Genomic DNA, 16,681 nt, shown 5'->3' with positions numbered 1-16,681 from the left:
TTCTTACTTTTATTTTTAAATATCTAATTTTTGGACAATTTGTTGTATGTCGATAAAAAATGAATATAAATACTTTCTCTTCTGTTATTGCTAACTTCAATCATGCCTAACAATAACTTATTTCCATCAGCTTTTTTTTGGTTCCTATTTCCTTGGTGTGTACTTATCCACACTTTTCTTTTCAAAACTTATGTTTAAATTTGTTTCTTATAAACAACACATAGCAAGATTTTAAAACATTTGTTTTGATAAAATTTTAACAGATGTACTTACCCTGATTCCTGACACAGTTGGACTGTGTTAAAATATTTTCTTTTGTATTTTCTATTCAGCGTGTTTTCCTTTGCTTCTTTCTCCTTTCCATTTCAATGTTGTATGGAGAATCGATTGTGTTTTCTTTACTCCGTGTTGTTTCCTCTATTGATTTGGAAATTTCTATTCTTTTGGTTATTACTCTTATATGTTTTAAAATTCGGAAATAGAGCATACATGCAAAATAATTTGTGCAAGTATACATATACAGTTTAAAGAAAATAAACTGATTGTCTAGATGCCTCTTTCTAGGCCAAGAAACAGAGCATTGCCATATTCTAGAATCCCCCTTATCCCTTTCACATATTCCATCTCCTCTCCCGCTCTCAAGATAAAGATAGCCGGAATTCTGTGTAAATTTCTTCTCTTTCTTTATTTTGTTTTGTACCACTTACAGTTTATATTCAAAAACAACACAGTATTTATTTTTGTCTTTTTGAATGTTATACAAATAGAATAATATGCATAGCTTTCTGTGACTCACTTGTTTTGTTTTACATCATATTTTGAGAGGTAGCTATGTTGATGTGGGTAACTGTTTCATTGATTTTTCAAAGTTATATAATATTGCATTCTAAGAATACATAAAAAAATGTGTTTATCATATTGCTGATAGATGTTTGGGTTGTTTTCTGTATTTTTTGCCATCCTGGCAATACTGTTGTAAACATTCTACAAGTCTCTGTGAGTACGTGTGCAAGGGCCTCTTTGGTTATATAGACAGATAAAAAAATGCTTAACAAGTTAATCAGTAGTTTTAATGCATATCTTTAATGCCTTAAGTGGTATTTCTGTCCTCCTCCTAAACAATTTATTACCCCCTTCTTTATTCCATATGATTGTGATAAACCACTCAGTTTCACTTTATTGGCAAATCCTAAAAATTGTTTTGTTTTTTTACAACTAGGGCTTAATAATTATTAATCAATACCCATTACTTATTGTTAAAGTTACTAGATTTACCATCATGCTTACTAATTTCTCTGTTCACTATTGCTTCTTGTTTCTCACTCCTTCCTTCTGCGATAAATTCCCGCTTATTCAAGCATATCTTATTTTAGTATTTCTTTTGGCAAAAGTAAACTATCGTGAGCACTGAACAATCTTTTTTTTTTTGAAAAGTGTTCCTATTTACCTATTGTTCTCTATTATTCTTGAATGATGGGTTTAGTATGGGCATATAATTTTTTCTTTTTTTTTTTTTTTGAGGAAAATTTCTCTCTTGTTGCCCAGGCTGGAGTGCAGTGGTGCAATTTCAGCTCACTGCAACCTCTGCCTCCTGGGTTCAAGCAATTCTCCTGCCTCAGCCTCCTGAGAAGCTGGGATTACAGGCGCCCACCACCAAGTCCAGATAATTTTTGTATTTTTAGTAGAGACAAGGTTTCACCACATTGGCCACGCGGGTCTCAAACTCCTGACTTCAGGTGATCCGCCCACCTTGGCCTCCCAAAGTGCTGGGATTACAGGCGTGAGCCACAGTGCCTGGCCTGTTGCTTTACTTTTATTTTTGCTGATGACATGTTCTTTTGCCAGAAGTCTCTTTTTTTTTTCCCTCTCTGGTTGACTTTATTTTTATCTCTGGTGTTCTGTGGTTTCATCCTGATGTATTAAAGTATGCATTTGCTTTTATTTATCTTTTTGAGATATTGGTATACTTTTTCAAGAGAACTCATGTCGTTCATTCTAGAAACTCTACATCCATTATATTTTTATATTGGCTTTTTCTCTTTCTTTTGAACTTGGCTATATATGTGTGTGTGTGCGTGTGTGTATGTATGTGTGTGTATATGTATATACACGTGTGTGTATATAGGCACATATGTGTATACATATATGCACATATATATAAATACACACACATATATGTATTTTAAATCATCATTGTATTTGTTTAGCATTTCTGTGTTTGGAGTGGAAAGGGATTCAGCTCAATCTCCATGTTATCAGATTATTAATCTCTTAGATTTCACAAATGCAATATTATACTATTTTATCAAGTATTCTCCAAACTATGTTTCTTCTAAACTCATTTGTAATCCGTGTAACTCAGGGGGAAGGAGAAATTTCTGATGCTGTCCCATAGAAGGGACTTATCTCCTGCATTAATAGTCTAAGATTTACATCTTAGCCCATAAGTCTGACCTGTTCTTTGGTGGTCATGCATCAGTGGTAATGCATTCTTTGGTGGAATAGAGGGATGTGGAGGGAAACAGTCCAGTAAGAGCTAAAACAATCCCGTAAGATATCGAAGGAAAAAAAAAGAACCATGGAAAAACTATGGTGTAGTTTTCTATCCCCAACTACTGTACCTTTCAGAGATGTTAGGACCTAGCCAAAAATGAGAGAAAGAGACATATTCCCATTACTAGTGACTACAGAGGCACCTTATGAGTAAGGTTGGATGGTTAAAGAACCAGCTTCATGAAACCGTAAGTTATTGCTGTTGTTTTGCAGATCTTTTGTCACATTGACTTGCGTGTGGTCAGTGCATAGTATTTATGTTTTGATCACAGAAAGCTGAAGTTAACAAGATTTGATTCGAAATGTCAAGTTGTGGCTTCCTTTGTTTTGTGAGTTTCTTCTGAGAGAAGGCTGCAGTCTACGTACAGAAAGGATGATTGTCCCTGTAAGCATGCACACATATACTTATGGAACAAGTGGTGAGGTCTATATTAGAAGGACCATGCACCTCATATAAATGGAATAAGTATCACTAAGTGAAACTTTTTCAGAGAAATGGAAATAGAACATGCAAGAAAGATGACAAAAAGAAATAAGAAAATAAAATGCTTAGTCAGATTGAGTATGTCACTCTCGTGTTTAATTTGATTTTCATCTCTTTATAAGCTGTTCCCATTCTATTGAGGAGTTCACACTCCAAAAGATTTGACTGTAGATTTGGCCAAGGTTTGTGTGCTTCAGTTCTGGGTAGATGTGTGCACCATTTTCAGTTTCTGACTGTCTTTTTTTGGCCTCTTGTGCGGGAGGTATGAGGCACAAGTTTTATCAATGGTTTATTTGGCTAGCACCATATACCATGGCATATGGAAATTCTATTTAGAGACATGGGGAGAAAACGTTTGTTGTTTTACTCACAGACAACTCTGTCTTTCATTTTTTATCTCTTTGTAGCTTTGAAGCTCAGCAAAGAAGAGAAATCCATTGAGAACGGTCTGTAAAGGTAAGTGTATTTATTACATGGCCTTGACAAACATTGCCTTTACAACATTGATTTTTCTTTTATTCAGAGATTTAAACACTTGGACTAAAGATATAGCTGACAGGACAACTTCCTTAACCACCTGCTTGTCCTCCCTCTTAGGCAAAAGTGCTGAGCAGTAGTTAGCAGAGAGCAGGAGGAAATAAAATGATGTGTTGAGAGTAGACAAATGCGATTGTATGCTTGCTGACTTTTGCTTTCTTCTCAGCAGTTAAGACATTCCAATGGAGCTAAGTTTACTATGATTAATGCTAGATGGAAAAAGAATGCACTTGTACTACTTCTGGCCAATAGTTAAATAAAACTAGCTGGCCAAATAAAGCATTTAAAATAAAATGCAGAGTGGCATTTCAATTGGGTTGGATGAAATTTATTATGAAAGTCAGTTGTGCAGTTGCATGGAAGATCTAGTTTTGTAGAAAGAAAAGAGCCACTGAATTTGGTGTATCTAATTTCATTCCACTCAGTCACTCTGAGCCCTAAATGAATTACAGGAAATGAACTTCCAAGCTTGAAGCAATGGGAAAAGTACCTACTCGGCCTCTTGTGAAACATTACAATCAAGTTGGTTTTTACATGGAAAAATGTAATTGTTTCCTCTTTGCTAGGTATATTTATAAGCATACCTCTGTACAGCATTGTTCTTTGATTCATTGTTTAATTTCTGTTCTGCATGAAGTATTTTAATTTAAAGAATTCATTCTGGGCAATTATAGGGCTGCAGCTTCATCAAGAGTCTTTGGTGGCCAGGGTGAAATATGCTATAATTTTACATTTGTTTTCATCATAAATTACGTTTTTGACACTTTTAGGGTTTTTTCTGTCATTTTTATTACAGCAATCATAACTATGACCACTTTAGTTAAAGTTGAAAAGTCATTTTGATTTACCTTATACTTTAAGTTCTTACTTCTTGACAAATCTACTTCTGGGGCTGAATTTTTCATGTTTATTTGGAGGGCAAAGAAGAATTTTACAGGGATATTGGAGAAACACCTTTTAGATAATCAAAATATGACTTATAAAAAAAAATCCTCTTTTCTTAGGATTTGCTTTGGGGCAACTAAACTCTAGTGCATGAAAACTGGTTGGCTTGGAATTTTGCCATGATGGTTGAACATCATTGAAGAAAATACTATCTTAAGCAGTAGATAATTCTTATTTTCGGCCATATAACTACATGTCTCTAGACCGTTGAGCCACACCGTGGAATAAAGAAATACTTGATAGCTTTTAGAAATAAATGCTCATAAATAATTGGATTTAGTGGTGATGTAGCCATCTTGACAACTTTGTAATCTTTTGGCACAGATATGATGTTTCCTTTTCTCTTGGGGGATGTTTCCACACAGGCACAGTCCATTTTCTCTACTCTCAATGGAACTCTTTTGTTGAATTGGTACTCTGGAATCAGACATGGGTTTAGTCATGATTTGGCTTTTACTAGCTATTGGACTGCGGACAATTTACTCACCCTCTTAGAGTCTCAGTTTCCTGATCTGTGAAGTGGGGATAATACTGTTTTTGGCTTCATGTAGTTGTGGAGAATTAAATGAAGTATTCTGTGCCAAGGGCTTAGAAGAAGTCCTGGCCCATGATAAGTGCTCAGTAGATGTGAGCTGCTGCTGCTCTAATTAATATCATCATCATCAGCAGCAGCAGCAGCACCCTTATGAATTTATTCATTATATATTTTTGTAAGTCTATTCATTTTAGAAGCTTCAGGATAATATTTCTAAAATAAGCATGTTGTTACCAAAGAAGGGAAAATTCTGCTTGGTCCTTAGGAATCAAGTGAAAAGGTAACTTTCAGGTAATATAGGAAGTGAGGCCTCTGGAAGTGAAAAAGTTATTAGGCTTTAGGTATGTAGGTATTAGGAAAACTACCTTCTTTCGTTGTCATCAATTACTAATTAATAGTCTTGAGAAATTAGGAATCTACTGCTGTTTAGCTTCTTCAAGAATTTTTAAAGAAAGCCTTGGTAAGTATAGAGAGAACCCCCTCAACCAACTTTTTTTTTGTGTGTGTGTGTTGTGTATATGTTTTTCCTTCCTAACAGCACCTTTATTTCTTTTTGAGGTAATTAGGCTAGTGGAACTGTAACCAGGGTCCCTACCCAGGGGCCTGCACCCAGCCTATGGATGGGTGTATGACCACAAGCTTGGCAAAGTAAATGCTCCTTCTTTGGAATCTGATTCTTTAGCTAAAGGATTCTCCCTTGTCCTAGATGGGCATTCTGATCTGCCAGTATGTACTATGAGACCACTGTTGCCTCCATGTCTGTTTTGGCTAGTCATGACCTCCAAACCTTATTTTCCATTCTGCTGTGGATTGGCTGAGACTCCAATATCCTTCCAATAATTCTTAAATTAGCCAATTGGTTTCTGCTGCTTGCAACTACAGAACCCTAACTGATAGTATAGTCTATTCATTAGTGAGCTAGATTTGGAATAAATATGGTATGTTTGCAGGTTTACAATTAAAATGCCACTCATTACTTTCTTTCATCATGTTTAAGTAGCTCAGTGTTTTGCAGTAGATTACAAAAGGTACAGAGTTCTTTATTAGAATCTCAAAAATGGGTTATTTTGCTGAACTTCCCAGTACTCCTGTGTTTGGTACAGGGAAGTCACTCTTGGCTGCTTCTCTTAGCTCTCAAAGAATGTATATGTATGTGGGGGTAGAGCTGGAAATGAGAAGAGAAGCAGAGAAGTCATCCCTCCCAATTTCTGGGGCCCTGGTCTCTTTGTGTCATGGGGATTGTGAAGGGACTGAGATTTTCTTCTGTTTACCCCCAGCAACCCCAAACACAACAGGTATATTCTTTAAACACTTTTCTACTTTTCCCTGAATTTTTATTTCTCCTTTGAATACTGTTCTTACCCTACTGAACACCTTCTTTTCAATGATGTGTAAAATGTGATTGAAAACTCAATTACTTCCCGTTCTGGCATTGCTTGTGGAATGGAGAATGAGAATGGAATGGGAAAGTTTTCTCTATTTCCCCTTGTGTCTTATTTGTTGACTACTTCTGTGCTCTGTGCAGTGCCTAGAACAAAACTAGTTAATTTTTTTTTTTTTAACAAGGATATCAATGTTGCACTCCTACTGTGAATAAATAGCATGACAGTATTATATGGTGGGAAGAGCCTTAGCTGGGGTATTAGGAAACATTCCTTCTAGTTTTGGCTCTGCCATTTGCTAGCTTTGTGACTCTCTGCAAGATTCCCAGTTTTCTTTAAGATCTCAGGTTCCAATCCCAGCACTTTGGGAGGCCGAGACAGGCGGATCACGAGGTCACAAGATCAAGACCATCCTGGCTAACACGGTGAAACCCCGTCTCCACTAAAAAAATACAAAAAACTAGCTGGGCGAGGTGGTGGGCGCCTGTAGTCCCAGCTACTCGGGAGGCTGAGGCAGGAGAATGGCGTGAACCCGGGAGGCGGAGCTTGCAGTGAGCTGAGATCCAGCCACTGCACTCCAGCCTGGGCAACAGAGCTAGACTCTGTCTCAAAAAAAAAAAAAGAAAAGATCTCAAGTTCCTCACCTGTAAAATGAGGATAACTTTTGCCCTATTTATTGCGCAGGGCTGTTTTGAGGATCACATAAAGACAATATATATGAAAGTGCTTAGTAAATTTTAACAAATGCATAACATCAGCATATTGCTATCATGCCATGAATATTTCTTAAACAGATGAAAATTTGAGGGGCTTGTTTTAGGAGGCTGAGTAGGAAAAAGAGACAAATTAACAACGATGACAACAACAACAACAACAACCACCACCACCACCCTGTATAGTGCCTGTGCTGGGTATTCATTTGTGCTTCCAGCTCCTCTCTCTTCTAAACAGCTCTGCACCAAGGGCCTAACCTCTATCGCAGGCATTTCCTGGGCTCCCTTGTTGACTGGCTTTCTCTTGTATTAGCTAGGGGAAGGAACTGGATGAAGACCTGGGAGCACGAGGCTGAAATATTCTTCCCTACTTTCTTCCCTGCAGCACTGTGGGTTGGCAATGACTGTATCCCTCTAAGGAAGGCCACGGTTCCTGTTGGGGATCTCTCTTCTGCAGATACAGCTCTTTCCACTGTCTGGTAACTGCTTCTTCCCTTTGCCCCTTTGAGTCTGGAGTGTTAATGGAATTTTTGCTAACTCCAGCACACTAGACCATCCCTTAGTGGTCTTCCCTTAACCCTACCTTCACCCCAGGTAAAGATGTCATCTCCTTCTTGCTGCGACCTTGATTGTACAAAGGAATTTTTTCTTTATATATTTTTCCACCATCCTCAGCTGAATTCAACAAATATATTTTTAGGATTTAGAGTGTGCCAGGGAAAAAGTAAGTCTTTATCGTATACTTTTAAGAAATGGACATTTTAGTGGCATAGTTGGAGATATTATATCATTTTTTTTAAAGCAAGTTTTGGTAAATTGAAAAGCTTTATATTAACCCCAGTATATAAAGAAATACCGTATTGTACTTATATGCATTATGAATTACCTTTTACCTTTTATTTTTATTTTTATCAAAGCAATGTATCTAAATTGTTTACATAAAACAGCATTAAGAAGCAAATATTTAAAAACTGCAACATCTATGCCTTCTTTCTACCTCTCTCTGGATTGCTTCCCCAGAATTAGCAACTTTCTACTCTGATATTTCTGGTGTTTACCCCTCTCTTTCTAAATAATGTACTTATATTATTTTTTCCTAATTTATCAATTTTAGCAATAGCTCTCTGATCCTTTCCACTCCCACCACTTCTGATCCCCACAGCCTCCTGACATAGTTATATTATAATTTTTATTTAAATCAACAGTTAATATTTACATTATCATGATTATGTAGTTTTTTTCTACTGCTAAGCCAAATGGTATTTATGTTTTCTTTAATATAAATTTTTTTGTCCTTCTTGGAATTAATATGTGCTTTTAAAAAATTTGCCTACTTTAGGCATCTACCTTATAAGGTAGGTAGTAATAGCATGTCAATTTTGTAGGTGGGTCATATTAGTATTTCCATTTTATAGATGTGGAAATTGAGACTTAAGGCTAAGTGTTTTTTCCAAGGTCACATAGCTAATAAGTGTTAGAACTGGGAGAAGACACCAACCAGCCAGTCTGTTCACAGAGCCCGCCTTCTTAATCATTATATTACTTACAGATACTGTCACTTCCGTTATCCTGATGGCTACTTTAAAAACAATTCCTGAGTTCTATCTTCAGAGATTCAAAATCAGTGGGGCTGGGATGGAGAACCAAGAATCTGTATTGTAAAAAGCTCTACGGGTGATTCCATTGATCAGCAGGTTTGAGAACTTCTGTTTCATATCCTATCATTACTGTAATTACCATCATCACAATCATGATCATCAACATCATTATTATCTTCATCATCATCACCACCACTACCATCAGCAGTAACAAATGACTGTCTTGCTCAGTGCTCTCAGTAACTGACTAGAAATCCTGGTGTTTGTTAAAGCAGCTACATTTGACTTCATAGGTGAGATCATCACACTAGTGGGTGATTCAGTAATAATTCATCTGGCCATTTTTTAAGTTTGGCAAATGCTTTGGGAGAAATTGTGCCCCACAGAAGTAGACAAGCTTGTTTTTTTCAGCTTAGCCGGTTGTTGCTTTATCTGGTACAAAAGCAATGAGAACTTTGTGCCTGTACTTAACTCTGACCTTTAAGGGACTTTGTTTTTTTTTTTTCTTTTTTCCCTGAGAGTTCCTGAAATGACATCTGGGGAAATACAAAGTCATAGTGAAAGAGAAACTTTGAAGTCTTTGTTCTGTTTGATTTCCACTTCCCCACTATCACACCCCCTAGTAACCACCCCCCTCGCCCCTTGCTTATGGCATTTCTTGTTTATCACGCATGAGAGAAGCAATAAAATTTGGCCTGGGGTTTTCTCATCCCTAGGTGTGAAATTATTTCAGAACTATAATAATAATACTTTGCATTTGTATAGTGCTTTTATTTGAAGATCTAAAAGTGTTCCTTTGGTGTTAATAGAGCTTCCCATCACCCTCTGAAGTAGGTAAGTATTATTAGAGGATATTTCCTTCAAGAACATTTTCACTTTACATCCCACATGTGATTTGAAAATGCTTGTGTATTATTTGGGAATCTCAACTCTTTAAAGTGCCATACATATAAGGCAATTCTTTTATTTATATTCAATCTTCATTAATGCCCAGAACATTGAGGGAAATACAGCAATTCTTCATAAATGAGTGTGGCATTATTTAGAAAGTATTAAAAGCAGTTTGGTATTGCCTTTTATTGGAATGTTTTGAAAATATTTAATAATGCTCATTAGCTACAGAACTATCTGTTGTACAGTTAGTTTTCCTTTTTTTAAGGTGGCAGGATTTGCAGGAAGGAAAATATTAAAAAATTAGTGGTGTTAGAACCCAATCCTCCAAAGTATGGTACCTTAGCATGCTGAGTACTTTAAACTGAAGGAAAGACATTGGAAAGCCCTCAGAACCAAGGTCTTTCTGGCAGTCTGCCATCATCCTGTTTCCTACTTCTCTTCCACCCCGTAAGCTAGTCATATAAACCAGAATTCCTCTTCCCTAAGGTGGGTCATAGAAACTAGAACGTCTCTTCCCCACAGCAAGCCGTGAAACCTAGAAAAGTCACTCTCCTCCTTCTCTCTTGAAGATCCTCATTCCATAGGGGCCCTGCTCCATACTTGGGAGAAGGAATGTTGCATAGAGAGGCCAAGAAGAATCTGAACAGTCAGGACTTGCTGGTCCCCACCACCACCCACACCACCGCCAATCTATTTTCTGTTTCCAGTAGAACATACCCCTTTTGTTCTACCACGTGGCTGTGCATTATTCACTGAACCTAAGCATAAAAACCATTTTCCTTGAGTCTTTGGGTCTTCATTTCTGAAGGCTGCTGTGCCACATAAAACTTTGATTAAATACATTTGTTATGCTTTTCTCTTGCTGACCTGTCTTTTGTTATAGGAGTGTCGACTATGACTCTTATGAGAGGTGAGGAAAGGTATCACACCTTTCCACCCCTACAGTGGGAACTTGGCCTGGTATTGTGGAATCCTTTGGTTGCTCATGATGTGTCAAATCAACTAAAAATACAAACTGAGTGTGCATTCTGATTTAAAGATTTCATTCTGAAAAATTGTTTTGAATGCTGCATGAATTGCAAGCATGCATACATTCGTAATTGGTTACTTTTTTTTCTCTAAATGTTGAGAAGTTCTAAGTGGTATTTGGAGTGTCTACTCACTTAAGGTCATTGATGCAAAAATGCTGCAGGTCTGTTACAACACAAAGCATTTTTAAAAAGGCCCTCTGACCTTTAGTCCACACTGGTCACCATCAGAGGCTTCTTGTCTGTGCAGAGCTGGGTAGCCCTGTTGTATCTGTGCAAAGAAGACTGGGACCTTCACTGTGACTTCAAGGCCCCAGAAGTCATTTTCCCAGTATCCCATCACTATCCCTATCAAAAGTCCTCTCACCTGTGTAGAGTTCTGCCAGGAAGCAGGGTGCCAGCTTCCACTACTTTAAGGAACTGATTCAACTTCTCTTCAATATCAGGAAAGCCCAATCCTTACTGTACTCCAACTGCCCATCTAAACAAGATCAGAGAACAACACTTTTAAGCAAAACAAAACAACCTAAATTGTCTTTATTTCAGACCTTCCTGCTAGTATCTAACACATTCCCTTCAATGAATTTAGGCTTTTTTGAAAAAGAAAAATCTTTAATGGGGACTAGATTTAGGGGATTGGGGTTTGCCTTTTAGTATCTTTTGCGTTTGAATATGCCCCGGAGACAAAGGGAAGAAGGCAAAGTCTTGAAGTTTTTGAGATGCAAAAGGGAACAATATACACAGGAGGGATAACAAAAAGTACAAATTGATATTTTAAAATTATGCTGCGCCTAATTCAACACTGAGACAAGGTGATGCCTCACCATTCGTGTGGTACTTTATGACTCCCGTGATAAGTGTCAGATGATCACATGATTAATCCTTTTTCTGGCATCTCAGTTGTCTTTTTTTGTAGGGAGAATTCACTGAAGACCCATCATCTAAAGATTTGGGGGAATGTGGGTGGAATTATGAATCTCTGCATCATTTTCTCCTGAGTCTTTGCTCGAAGGAGGCCACATAAATTTGCTGCTAATTATGTGAAGATGGATTTATCACTGAAGATGCCTTTGGCTGCAAATAATCAAAAAGTCAACTTGAAATGGTTCAAACAATAGGGGAATTAAAAGAAAAAAGCTCCCTGCCCTCTGCAAGTCTACCTGCTGAGTCCCATGGATGTCATGATTGATGGGAAGGCATTATAGAATCCTGGCTCCAAATGTCTGGAATCTAACTGCAATCCACTTTTCCCTAGTGCCAAGCAACTGGGGACCCACCGGGGTGCCTTTGATGGTTGTCACTGTGTAGCAGGGAGAGGATTTTGAGCACTCAGCTGTTGACAGATTGCTAAGTACTGTCAATTATTTTGTGAATTGCTCTACCAAGTTACATTTGAAAATCCACCAAATAAAAACCCATCAGAATAAGAAAAATGAATTATCTCAGGGAATAAGACCTCCTGGGAGGGGGTGCAATTTCAGGTTTTGTTAATTCAGTGGCTCAACAGTGTTACCAAAGTGCCTATTTCTTGCTCTTTTTCCTCTGCCATCTTCAGTGTGTTGACTTTGTTTTTAGACTGGCTGCCTTCATAGTTCTAAGATGGCTGCTTCCTTTTTGGGAGCCACAGGCAGACATGGCAACATCCACTGGCAAAATAAAATATATGTTTTATATGTCCCTTTTTAAAAGCAAGGAACCGTTCCTGTAACCCCCCAGCAGGCTTCCCCTTATGTCTCATTTAGTTGATTGCAGTCCCATGCTGCTTCCTAAATCAGACACTGGCACGCGGAATGGGACTCATCCCTGGTGGCTTAGATTGGTGCTTCCCGACTTTGTTCTTGTTATGGCGCACGTGGAAAATACAATTTGGCCAACATGTTAAGCAATCAGAAGAGGCTGCTCACAGCTGGGGTGGCTGATGTGTGTGTATAGGGCATGGATGTGGGGTCTCTGGCTGCTCTGGGTCTGCCCAGCTGCCCTCGGGGCTAAAGGGATATCAAAGCAGCTGTTACCCTTTCCCTGCTTCAAACTAATCAGGTTTTATTTCTTTTCTGGAATAATCTCACCTTCCCTTGAGTACATAGCTTTGTAGAGGGAGGCCACCCTAATAAAATTGGGGCTTATGCTAGTCAGGATTCTTCAGAGAAACAGAAACAAAAGGTTATTTATTGGTTTATTTACTTATTGTGAGGTCTTGGCTTATGTGATTCTGGAAGCTGAGAAGTTCCATGATGTGCTATCTGCAAGCTGGAGACCCAGGAAAGCTGGTGGTGTAATTCAGTCCAAGTCCTAAGACCTGAGAACCAATGGAGCCAATGGCATAATCCCAGTCTGAGGGCAGGCGAAGATGAGATCAGGTATCCCAGCTCACACAGTGAAACAGAAACAGGGCAAATTTCTCCTTTCTCCTCCTTTTCTTCTGTTCAACAGACTGGATGATGGCCTTCTGTTTAAATGCTAATCTCACCCAGAGACACCCTCACAGACACATCCAGAAGTAATATTTAATTTGGGCACCCCATCGCCCAGTTGAGTTGACATACAAAATTAACCAGCACAGGCTTTACCTGTAAAGTGAAAGAGGGAAATTTCTGGTTGACAGGCCCTCAGCAGCATCTGCTGTGTCAATGTTCTTGTCTTTGCATATGCACCTAATCTCCTTTTTGAATCATTAGTTCCTTAGTTTCTTATCAGGAAAGGACTAAGCCTTGCAGATTTTAAGTGCTCAATGATTATTTGTATATTGAATGAATGAATATGCACTCACCTACATGACTGACTGATGCATTCAATACTATCGATCTCCTGTAATACACTAGGAATGTGCTGTGTGAGGTACAAGGAACATGGGCTGGGCAGATGATTTTATGCCCTAGGGGAGGAGACAGATCACAACTAGTAAACCAACAAAGCATATACAGTTAAAAGTTATGTAAATCGTATTTAGGAAACATCAAGAGGCAAAATGTAGCAGGCCTCCTCATTTGGAGTGGTCAGAGTTAATGACATTTAAGTTAAGATCTGAAAGGAGGACAAGAGGAGGGATTCAGCTTGTAATGAGTGGGGGAAGAGAGTTCGGAGTTCTGAACCTTGCAACTCTGTCTTAGGGATAATTTGTTTTCAAGAAACAATACAAAACAGTGACAAAAACGATGAAAGATGAGGCTTCTACAAGGCCACAGGATAGCTTACTCATTTGACAAAAGGTTAGACGGTGAGCTTCCTGAAGCCTTAGCCCAGGAAATGGTTGACCCTCAAAAACTAACCACAGTGGAATGGGTAAATGGAGAAACATAATCTCTCAGCTTCTCCATCCTGAAGAGCAGTGGACTGTCTCAGGAGCCTCATAGTCTCTCACCTCTTCTCTCTGCAGACTGGCTTCTTTGCATATCCAGCCAGCTATGGCCACCATGCAACTCCCTGTGCCTCATTCAAGTGGGTGATAGAGACTAACTGTATTCCTGTATTCCTCCTTCCTGGGGGAAAGAATCTGAGTGGTTGGATGTAGTTCAGGTGTCCACCCTTGCGGTGTCACCTGTGGCCCAGGGCACAAGGTCTACCTGGTTAGCTGCCATCTTAATTCTACTTTATCTTACTTGGCAGGACTGGGAGAGACTCTGGGTAAGTGGAGTACAGGGCAGGAAGCTGGATTAGTGCCCCTGTTATTAATAAATGCTGCCTTTCAAGTTCTTCAACTTTAATAACACTGGAAGAGTCCCAGTGATGTAAATAACTTAGTTACCACCTGGTTTATTTAGTTGAGTACTTATACCCACTACAGGGCATTGTGTATAGCAGATGCTTAAGAAGTAGTGATGGTGATAATAACAAAATTGAATGTGAAATATGATGTAGTTCTTTTCTAATGGTGCAGGTTAATTATATTGTTTTAATGAAAATGCTTCTTTGTTTTGTGGATAAACATCTTTTTTTATAAGGTTCAGTCTATGTCTTTATGTTTTTCTTTAACTTCTGCATTTTGAGAATCACAGTCTATATATTTAAATCACTTTAGAATTACTGTATTACTATTATAAAAGTAATGCATTTGCATTTTAGAATATTTGGAAATCAGTTCAGAGAAAGAGAAGAAATTAGAAATTGCTTATAATCCTACTGCCAAGAGATGACTCCATGTGACATTTCTGGGTGCGTTTTTCCCAGTTAGTTCTTTATGTAGGCATGTTTTTTAAGAAGATAGCACACACTGCTTTTTCCATTCAACGTTATATTGTGAGCATTAAGAATTCTCCTCCTGCATCCTCATCTCCTGCTGCACTGTATTCTGTCATGTGGATAGAAGGTACCGAAGTGAATGTACAGATTTGGAAAGCACCTCTGCTGCTGAATGGGATCCTGAGGCTGGAATGGATTGGAATGCTGACCCTGAGGTTTGTGTAGCAGTATAGATACTGCCTGACTGACTTCAGGAAGAGCAGTGTGATTGTGGAATTTGGTCAGAAATTAAGTTCATATGATAATGATCACTTGTGTCTGTTTGGCCACTGCTTTCCTGAGGATAATTTGAATGAAGCTCATTGACTATTCTGCAAGGAGGATGGCTCAGCTTGAGCATCCCTGTAAGGAAAATAATCAATGTCTCCCTCAGGGTTCTGGGAAGCTTCTTTGCGCTCAGGTTGAGGTGGCCTCTGCAGTCTGTGCTTGCTTCTCCCGATAAAGCAAATTGCAAGCATGCCAAATTGCTTTGCTCCAGCTTAACCCTATCCAGAATGAATCCATAAATGCTACAAAAGGAAAGCTTATGAACATATGCTACACAGAACTTAGAAAATGTCCTGCCTACTTAATCCTTTTCCTACTTCAGGGGGAAAAAAAAGTCTATTTATACTTGAACTGAGAATTGAGGGATCACAAAAATGAAGATTGGATGCCAAGCTAGGAATCACCAGTTGTGTTTTCTCATTTCCCTTAGAGCCACAGGTTGATTTTTCAATACAGCTGTGTCAGTGGGGAAATGTGCTGTTCTTTCTAGAGTTCTTAGATTCACTCCCAATTATGTGAATGTGTCTAACGGCCTTTTGAGGAAATGCGAAATCCCTTGTTTAAACACAGGGTGTTCATTAAAGTGGATTCTGTGGTCTAGAGGCCACCTCTTGAGGTCACTGCCTCTCACCTTCTCCCATGACTCTACATTTAGATGATCGTAGATGGAAAAGGGCACTTCTCCACTTGTGTGTTATTGGATGGATTATTCCACGGAGAGATGGGTGGAATCACAGTAGATGTGCACTAGCTCAGAGGGTTGGGAACTTGCCCTGGCACTTAGAATGCATGCTGGCCCTTCTGGTTCAAGATGATTCGCCTGCAAAATAGTTGATCTTTTTCCTTGCTGGCATATTTGTTCACAGACATCCACAGAAGCTGTTGTGGAAAACTTTCTGACCCTGAAGCACCTCAAAGTTTTGATCCCATGCTCCTTGCTGTGAGTCATCTCACACTGGAGCTCTGGAGGACTCTCTAGCAGGTCAGCTTTGGTTGGCTTCAGCCTCCCCATCTCAAGGAAGTCAATGCAGTTTTCCTGCCTGTGTCTTATTTAATGTATGTCTGTATCTTCCAGCTGTCTTGGAATGGGGGTCTAAGGGGCCATTCAGTTTGACACCAAAGGCACTGTGTGTGTATAGCCAGTCATAATGAATAACTGTAAACATGAGTAGATGACTGCCCAAAGGGGGTGTTAGCCGAGAGGTGTGTGAATCTGCTTGGAGGGGCAACAGCTGAGATGTCAGAGTAGTTTACCATCTCCTGGGTAGAGGCACTGGGGGAATATTCTCTGTCTGAAAGATATTATAGGCATCAGGTCCCAGATTTCCCTTCCTGTGGCTGCAGGTGCTCATCTTTCTGATTTAGAAATGAGGGAAGCTCTGTCAGTATTACAAGTATAGGAGATTCAGACTGAGAAAGAAGTAAAAATGGAGGGCCCTTCAAAATGGGAGTGAATTGTGGTCATCATCAACCCAGGATACATTTGAAATGGTGCATTTATGACCAACA

General features: G+C 38.8%; 1 protein-coding gene across 31 annotated transcripts in view; it reads left to right on the top strand.

Moving 5' to 3' along the window:
- LOC105483059 (fragile histidine triad diadenosine triphosphatase) overlaps nucleotides 1-16,681 on the top strand; it is a 1,492,666-nt gene that overhangs the window by 33,162 nt on the left and 1,442,823 nt on the right. For 27 of the 31 annotated variants that reach the window (XR_011620120.1, XR_011620124.1, XR_011620122.1 and 24 more), the window contains one exon: nucleotides 3,445-3,493. The gene's annotated coding sequence lies outside the window, so the exon portion shown is untranslated. Of the gene's footprint in view, nucleotides 1-2,227; nucleotides 2,939-3,444; nucleotides 3,494-7,534; nucleotides 7,629-16,681 lie in introns of those variants that run through there. The other 4 variants (XM_071092007.1, XM_071092012.1, XM_071092015.1 and 1 more) reach the window with 2 other exon arrangements.

This window comes from Macaca nemestrina, chromosome 2, assembly GCF_043159975.1.
Source record: "Macaca nemestrina isolate mMacNem1 chromosome 2, mMacNem.hap1, whole genome shotgun sequence".
Lineage (NCBI taxonomy): Eukaryota > Metazoa > Chordata > Mammalia > Primates > Cercopithecidae > Macaca > Macaca nemestrina.
Note: the sequence above shows the minus strand (reverse complement) of the source record. Positions and strands in the feature narration are given on the sequence as shown.